Source organism: Balaenoptera ricei, chromosome 12 (assembly GCF_028023285.1).
Source record: "Balaenoptera ricei isolate mBalRic1 chromosome 12, mBalRic1.hap2, whole genome shotgun sequence".
Lineage (NCBI taxonomy): Eukaryota > Metazoa > Chordata > Mammalia > Artiodactyla > Balaenopteridae > Balaenoptera > Balaenoptera ricei.
The window spans coordinates 83,467,911-83,477,174 of record NC_082650.1 but is presented as its reverse complement, the minus strand read 5'-3'; the positions used below and the strand labels follow the sequence as shown (position 1 = coordinate 83,477,174).

Below are 9,264 nucleotides of genomic sequence, written 5' to 3'. Positions count from 1 at the left end.
TCTGACCTCAAGCTACACATGCATAGATGGAACTTGGCAAACTTTCCCGTGGTCTAATGATTCTGGGAGTAAACAGGGTGCATGCATCCCCACCAAATGGCATCGTGCAGTCAGAATAGAATAGGACTCCTTCCTCTACAAGCCTCAAGCTGAGTAAAACAACACATTTTCAGATTATAGACTTAATCAAAACACTTAACCGCAGATGGCAGGCACATCTATGACCACTAACACAATTGTTAATATTTTGTTCTAAGAGCCTACACTGGGTTCTGTTTCTCTAAAGCACACTTATTTTAATCATTAGAATCATTAGAACTAAATTTGATCGTTAGCATTTCAAAGCCACAATTCAGATTAGAGTTTACAAAAGCAGCTCTCTAATTGTTCAAGCTCAATAACCACTGATGTCTCGTGTTGGAAGTGACTTTACAGCTAAATTGAGAGTCTTAATATTAGGAGTGTTTTCTAAAATCAACTTATGTACCATACAGTCTTTGCTTTTGAATTTTTAAATGCTTATAGGATATACACTATACCAAAGGCCAAATTTACTTCTATTAATAAACTGTGTCTATGGGGTTGCTTAAGCTAAATGTCTATGGCAGCATTTATTAAATTTATGTTTATTAAATGCCTGGCATGGTACTAAGTGCTCTCTATATGATCACACAAACATACCTAGAAGAGGAAGAGCCATTGTTACATATGAATGAGAGCAAACTTAACCTGCCCATGGTAACACAGCTAGTAAATTGCAGATTTGAGATTGAAGACCAAGCAGTCTGGCTCCGAAGCCCATGACCTTAACTGAAATAAATATTATAAATATTTATTGATGAATATCTAAGGAAATCATAGCTTTAAAGGATCCATCCCTATGTGTTCTGATTACCTTTTGCTACTGAGCCAAAATAGAAGGTAGAAATGAGAAGCTATTTTCCTCTGCAAGTTCCCATTTGAAAGTAATAAAGGAAATGTTTTTCAGGTGACGTCTGCTCTATTATTGCACATTATCAACTGGATCACATTTCCTATTACTTTGCAAATTATTTGGCATTTATTTGCTATATTTAGCTGCAATTGGTCGTTAGTCTACTTTGCTGGGTAACTTGAATTCTCTAAGTAGGGTTTTTTAAAGTACTAAAGAATATATTTTTGCTACAAAAAGTACAGGGAAGGAATTTAAAACCATTATTATTCCCACTATCCAAAGATAACCACTCAACACATTTTGGTATAAATCATTCCAGGCATTTTTTTTCCCCTCTGCTTATATGGACAGATAATTTGTTGAGTGTCTTCTTCTATCTGCTGTAGGTATTTTTCTTCCTTTGTCCCGAGAAGTTAGCCAAATCTTGTCTTTCGGTGGCTTCTATATTGCAGAAATACCACAAGACGTGACGGGACTTTTGTTGAGAAGCTAAGAGATATGCAAGGTTCCCCAAATTAAGAACTGAGCTGTGGAAGGCCATGGGAAACTATGCTGGACCAAGGCCAGCAAGAATGCACTCAGGCCCCCCACCAACAAGCTTCAGAACGATTACATCAGTGGTAACCAACACAGAATGAGGCTTTTCCTTGAATGGGACACGTAGCATAGGACAATCAGAACTTTTTATGCCCCCTGAAGAGACAGCAGGGAGAAATTGTAAAATGTTATGTGTCTTGTACTCTGTATCAAAATAAATTTATAAATATGTGTAATTTCAAGCTGAGTATAAATTGGTATGTGAGTCTGTCAAAGTCCCATGCATTTACTTGCCTGAATTAATGTGATAAAGACTTTTGTTTGTGACTGAAGTCCTCCTTCAGTTTTTTTTTTCTTTTAATTATTTTATTTTATTTATTTTTGGCTGTGTTGGGTCTTCGTTGCTGCACGTGGGCTTTCTCTGGTTGCGGTGAGCAGGGGCACTCTTCGTTGCGGTGCGCAGTCTTCTCATTGCGGCGGCTTCTCTTGTTGCGGAGCACGGACTCTAGGCGCACAGGCTTCAGTAGTTGTGGCTCACGGGCTCTAGAGCGCAGGCTCAGTAGTTGTGGTGCACGGGCTTAGTTGCTCCGTGGCATGTGGGATCTTCCCCGACCAGGGCTCGAACCCCCGTCCCCTGCATTGGCAGGCGGATTCTTAACCACTCCCTCCTGCAGTTTTTTTCATTGAGATATAATTTACATACCATGAAATTCACCAATTTAAGATATACAACTCAGTGGTTTTTCCTACATTCAAGAGGTTGTGCAGCCAATACAACTATCTAATTTCAGAATATTTACAATCACTCAGAAAAAAAAAACCAACAAGCAAACAAACAAAAACTTGTAGGTGTTTGCAGTCACTTCCATTCCCCTCCTAATCCCCAATCTCTGGCAACCACTAATCTACTTTCTGTCTGATTTTCCTTTTCTAGACTTGTCACATAAATAGAACCATATAACTGTGGCCTTTTTTGTCAGGCTTCTTGCACAAAGCATGTTTTCAAGTTTCATCCATGTTGCAACATTTACCAGAACTTTATTCCTTTTTCCGGTAGAATAATATTGCATTGTATGGACATACTGCTATTATTTATCCATTCATCGGTTGGTAGACATTTGGTTTGTTTCTACATTTTGGCCATTATGAAGACTGCTGCCATTAATATTTGTATACAAGTCTTTGTGTAAAGTGTTTGTGTGTTTTTATTTCTCTCTGTGTACATACCAAGGAGTGCAATTACTGTGTAATACTGTAACTCTATATTTAACTTTTTGAGGAACTGCCCAAGTTTTCCACAGTAGTTGCACATTTTTGCATTCCCACAAGCAATGTATGATGGTTCCATTTTCTCCACAACCTTGCCAGCACTTTTTATCATCCACTTTTTTTATTATAACTACCTGAGGGGGTTGGAAGTAGTATATCATTGTGGTTTTGATTTGCTGATGATATTGATCATCTTTTCATGTGCTTATTGGCCATTTGTTCATCTTCTTTAAAGAAAAGTTTTCAGATACTTTACTCATTTTTAAATTGAGATATTTGTATTTTTATTGTTGAGTTGTGAGAGCTCTTTACATATTCTGGATACTAGACTCTTATCAAATAAGTGATTTGCAGATATTTCTCTTAGTCTCTAGTTGTCTTTTCACTTTCTTGATGCTACCCTTTAAAACACAAAATTTTGAATTTTAATTTTGTCCACTTTATCTACTTTTTCTTTGGTGTTGTGTACTTTTTGTGTTATAAATAAGAAATCATTACCTAATCCAAGGTTGTGAAAATTTACATGAGTGATTTTTTCTATGAGTTTTATAGTTTTAGTGCTTACATTAGGTCCTTAATCAATTTTGTGTAAATTATATTACATGGTAAAAATAGAGGTAAAAATTCTTTTTTTTTGCATGTTGATATCCAGTTCTCTCAACACCATTTGTTGAAAAGAGCACTCTTCTTCATTGAATTGTCTTGGCAACCTTGTCAAAAATAAATTGACTATAAATGTTGATATCTGGATTCTCAATTCTATTCTATTAATCTATATGCATATCTTTGAGTACCACAGAATCTTGACTTATGTATCTTTATAGTAAGTTTTGAAATCAGGAAGTATGAGCTCTCCAATTTTTTCTTCTTTTTCAGGATTTTTTGGTTATTTTGGGACACTTGCAATTCCACATAAATTTTAAGATCATCTTTTCCATTTCCGTAAAAAAGGAAGTTGGAATTTTAATAGATATTGTGATGAATGTGTAGATTAATTTGGGGATTACTGCTATCTTAACAATATTGTCTTCTAATCCATGAACACAGGATGTCTTTCCACCTATTTAGGTTTTCTTTCATTTCTTTCAACAACGTTTTGTAGTTTTTAGTCTATAAATCTTGTACATTTTTTGTTAAATTTATTCTTAAGTATTTTTAATGTTAATGTAAATGGAGTTGTTTTCTCAATTTCATTTTAGAATTATTAATTCTAGTATATAGAAATACAACCAATGTTTATATTGATCTTGTATCCCGCAACCAAACTACACTTGTTTTTTAGCTTTAATAGTTTTTTTATGGACTTTAAAGGATTTTTTACATGAAAGACCATATAATCTGAAAATAGAAGAGTTTTTACATCTTCCTTTCTAATCTGGATGCGTTTTATTTCTTTTTCGTGCTTAATTGTCTTGGCCAGATCCAGTAGTACAATGTTGAATAGAAGTGAAAATTGCTGGCATGTTTGTCTTATTCCTGATTTTAGGAGGAAAGTCTTCAGTGTTTCACTATTATATACTATATTAGCCATGGATTTTTCATGTATGTCATTTATCAGGTTGAGGAAGTTTGGATTTTTTCAGATTCTTTTCTGCCTCTCTTAAGATGATCAGGTGGTTCGTTTGGTGTATGTATGTATGTATGTATTTTTACTTTATTCTACTAATATGATGTATTACATTCATTGATTTTCACTTGTTGAACCAAACTTGCATTCTTGGCATAAATCCCCCTTGGTCTTGGTGTTTAATCCTTTTCATATACTGCTTGTTTTGATTTGCCAGTATTTTATTGAGGATTTTGGGGTTCATATTCATATGGTGTATTGGCCTATAGTTTTCTTTTCTTGTGATATCCTGGTCTGGTTTTCCTATCGGGAAAACACTGGCCTAAAATAGTTAGTTAGGAATGGTTCCCTGTCCCCTATTTTTTGGAAGTTTCATTAATTTTCTCTATACCTTCTCTTTTCTATTTAATTGACTTTTTCACTCAAATCTGTATTATTTCTTTCTTTTGGTTAGTTTGATTGTCTTTCCCAGTTTCTTAAGAAGGAAGATTAGGTAATGGATTTATGGGGTTTTTTTTATTGTAAGCATGTACATCTATAAATTTCCCTTTTGCTATTGTTAAATCCCATAAGTTTTGATATGTTTTCTTTTCATTTTTATTCATCTCAAATAATTTTCTAGTATCTCTGATTTCTTCCTTCACTTATTAGTTATATAGGAATGCATTGTTTAATTTCCACATGTTTATGAATTTCCAAAATATCCTTCTGTTATTGATTTCTAATTTTAGTCCATTGTGGTTGGGGAACATACATTGTAAGATTTATATCCTATTAAGTTTTTGAGGCTTTTTTATGGCCTTGATATGATCTATACTGCAGAATGCTCCATATGCACTAGAGAAGAATGTATAATCAACTGTTCTTCAGTAGAGTGTTCTATAGATGTCTGTTAGGTCTAGCTGGTTTATAGTATCAATCAAGTCTTCTATTTCCTTGTCGATCATCTTTCTAGTTGTTCCATACATTTTTATGAGGTATAATAATAATCTTCTATTATTGTTGATATATCTATATTTCCCTTTAATTCTGTCAGTTTTTCTTTCATCTATTTGGGGACTCAGTTGTTTGTTTGTTTGTTTTACTAATTCTGCCAATCTCCTCTGCCTTTTAACTGGGGAGTTTAATAAATTTACTTTAACTAAATTACAGATAAGATTTATGCCTGTCATTTTGCTCTTTATTTTCTATATATCTCATGTCCTTTTGTTCCTCCTTTCCTCCATTTTTGTCTTCTTTTGTGTTAAATGGCTATTTTCTTGTTTACCGTTTTAATTCTCTTGTTGCTCCTTTACTATATAATTTTTAGTTTTTTTTTTTTTCCTTTTAGTGGTTCCATTGGGAATTATCATCATCATCAGCTTAATTTATAACAACCTATTCAGGTTAATACTAACTTAATTTTAGTAGTATACAAAAACTTTCTTCTAATATGTCTCTGTTCCCTACCTCCTTTAAGCTGCCTGTTCAAATCTGCCGTTGAATGCCTCTAATGATTTTAATTTTTTATTTCAGTTATTGGACTTTTCAATTCCAATGAGAAAGTGAAAGGAAGAAAAAAATAAAGGGGATGGGTCCTCATCCTACCCTCCTCATAACAGCCTGGCTAGACCAGTCAAGGCAACCACTATGGAACACCAGTCTGTTTTGCTGGAAACATAGACAAGAAGGTCCACAGAGCACCTACCCCTGCAGTGCAGCATTCCTTTCAGGGGCTCTAGCAGCTGTGCTGATGGTAAAGGGCATGTTTCTCAGATTGTTAGCACAGTGGACCTCACATAGGCAGCCTGAGTCAGTGACCATGAATACACTATTTACTGACACCTGTGAGACAACCTTGAGGACTCCTAGGTACACCTGGAGAGACTATGAAGTAACACAGAGGTGCAGCATATTTTGAATATTAAATATTAATGTGACATCATATATTCTCACAGACTCCCTCCACCTTTAAAGTAAATTTCATTTTTTAGAGCAGTTATAGGTGGGATCAAAACATTCAGCAATATATTTTCTGAATTGGTGTCTGCCTGCAGTAAATGCTGTGCTTCTGATTTACTATAGCTTTTAATGCAGGGTACCTATACCCTTCTCTTTAAATTCATTTTCTTATAGAATAGTTTATCATCTTTGGAGTAAAAAGCATCTCCTTTTACTTGAGTAATTACTATTTTGGGTGGTTCATCATCTCTTCCTTTATCTCTACCTTTGCATTCATTTCTGCCATTTTCTGCTTGGCTCACCAATGTTGTAGTGAAAAATGGTGAAGAAACTGGTTTACTTTGTGTAATATTTTTGCCCAAAACCTGGTCTGCCAAGGGAAAATAAAAATCCAGTCAGGGGGCCAAAGCTTAACAAGCCTAAAACAGAGGCATCAATTTTCTTGCAAAAGCGTCTGTTGCTCCTAGCAATGGGTCCATTGTCTTTTCAGACACAGACTTCACTTTCTTTTCAGATGTAGCTTTCGTTTTGCTGTCATGAAACAAAAATGATGATTCTTGTTGTAATTTGTTTGAACCAAATAGGGAAAGAGACTGTGTTTCAACCAACATTTTGTTAGTTCCATTTTGATAATTATTACTGCCACTGTTCCCATGTTTAATGTTTGCTAAATATTTCTTACAGTCTTTAAAGATAGGTGCCAGGTCAGAGCGGGTTTGTGTCACATGCTTCACTATCCAATCATGAAGAAAAAGTTTAACACAGCTGACTTCTTGTTACTAGCATTCCATTGGTATGCTTTATCCCAATAAAGACAGGAAAAGGGCCACTAGTTTTGGGATTTGAACTCTTTTTCTAACCTTTTGAAGTAATAGAATCAAAGGCTGCCTTGGTCCACGTCCCAGTCTTTGGACTATTGAGGGAAGGGGCACTAATTACTGCTCTTTCCATTTGACAGTCCTTGTGAAGGCTGAACTCCAGTGCCTTTACCAAATCCAGAAAACTGTCCTCCTCCAGAAAGTATAACCACACCGTTGAAACATTTAAAAGCCCCTTCGCTATCAGATTGAAATTTAACCTTCCTACACTTTGCTTCTTTTAATGACTATTCCTCAAGACTTCCTCACTGACCACAGAGAATGCTCCCACATCTTCTGTTTTGTCATCTTGATCCCAATTTCCATTTATTCCTTCTCTGTGATTCTTTTGGCAGGTCCAAGGTCACGATAGAGGAGCTCGAGTCTGAGGTAGATGCTGGTCTCCTGGAAGAGCGCTTGGTTGCTCCCAGTGAATTTCTAGGGCTCATGCTATTCCGAAAACTTCATGGTTATTAAGCCCAGAGTCTCAAACACTGCTTTTCCCAGGGGCCTCATTGCTATGTTCAGAGTGAGGAGGAGACCATCTCCCACTTCAGTGTAACAGTGTAATAGTGCCAAGCTCTGGGCTGCCATCTTGTAACTACGGGGGCATTTTATATTTTTTAGTTACTAAATCTGGCAACCTATACTGAGGAGCGAGATAGTTCAGGGAAAGGATGAAAGACATAGTCAAGACGTAGCGGATCGACATTCCTAGAAGGAGCTAAGAGGAGGGTCTTGTTTGTAGGGAGATATAACCAAGATTCCTGCACACTGGTGGTACCCAGGGTTCGCTTCCCCTTGAAAGCCCTAGATAAGGGAAAATCACCTGGAAAAAAAGGTATTTTTGTATACTGAACTACGTACCCTGAAAGCAACTGTTTTGAAACAGTGTTCCTGCAAGTGGCACTATTAAGTGTTTTCCCCTGAACAGAAATAAACACTCTTGGGAAAGTTTAAGTTACATTTCAAAAAATATGAGTTTGTGACTGTAAATTTTTTTTTTTTAATATTTCCTCTGTCCCTTTTTTTTATTTTGGAAAGTTTAAACTTTATATCTACACTAGATATTCTAGAATTTACACATCATTACAGAGCAATGTTCATGAACAAATTAACTTCCAAAATTCCAAAGAGAAGGGAAAAAGAAAGGGAAAGAAGAAACAAGAGGAAGCCAGCTTAAGATAGATATAAAATTATCAATAAAAGGCTAATTATCTAACCTCTGCAAGCAAGGGAAACGGGTCAGATGAAAGAAACCCTATTTTTACAGATATACACACAAGAGAAAAAGCATTACAGTTTATTTAAACAATAACTAGGACCTTTAACTATTCCATCAAAACTTATGATTAAAAAACTGGTACTCGTTAATCACCAAAGTAGGAAAACTTGAGGGATGGATCTCTTAAGTTAAAAACTAACCTCTTTCACATGTAGCTGTCCAGTTTTCCCCAAACCACTTAGAGACTGTCTTTTATCCATCGTATATTCTTGCCTCCTTTGTCATAGACGAATTGACCATATGTGTGTGGGTTTATTTCTGGAATCTCTATTCCATTCCATTGATCTATGTGTCTGTTTTTGTGCCAATACTATGCTGTTTTGATTAGTGTGGCTTTGTAGTGTATTCTGAAGTCAGGGAGATTGATACCTCTGGTTTTGTTCTTTTTCCTTAAGATTGCTTTGGTTATTTGAGGTCTTTTGTGGTTGCATTTTTTGTTCTAATATTTGTTCTAGTATTTGTGGTAGTATTATTTGTTCTAGTTCTGTGAAAAATATCATGGGTATTGATATTTCACTTATATGTGGAATCTAAAAAATAAAACAAACAAATGAATATAATAAAAAAGAAACAGACTCAAAGATACTGAGAACAAACTAGTGTTTCCCAGTGGGGAAAGGGGTTGGAGGGAGAGGTAAGGTAGAGGAAGGAAATTAAGAGGTACAAAGACTAGGTATAAAATAAATAAGATACAAGGATGTAATAAATAAGATACAAGGATGTACATGGGGAATATAGCCAATATTTTATAACTTTAAATGGAGTATAAACTATAAAACTATCAAATCACTATGTTGTACATTTGAAACTAATATAATATTGTAAAACAATTATAATTCAATTTTTTAAAAAAGTAACATCTTGTTTGGACACA

The 9,264-nt window shown here is 35.2% G+C and overlaps 1 pseudogene; it reads right to left on the bottom strand.

The window, feature by feature from the left end:
- Positions 1-6,238: 6,238 nt before the first annotated feature.
- On the bottom strand, positions 6,239-8,590 carry LOC132376120 (nuclear pore complex protein Nup50-like; annotated as a pseudogene).
- Between the last annotated feature and the right edge of the window lie 674 nt (positions 8,591-9,264).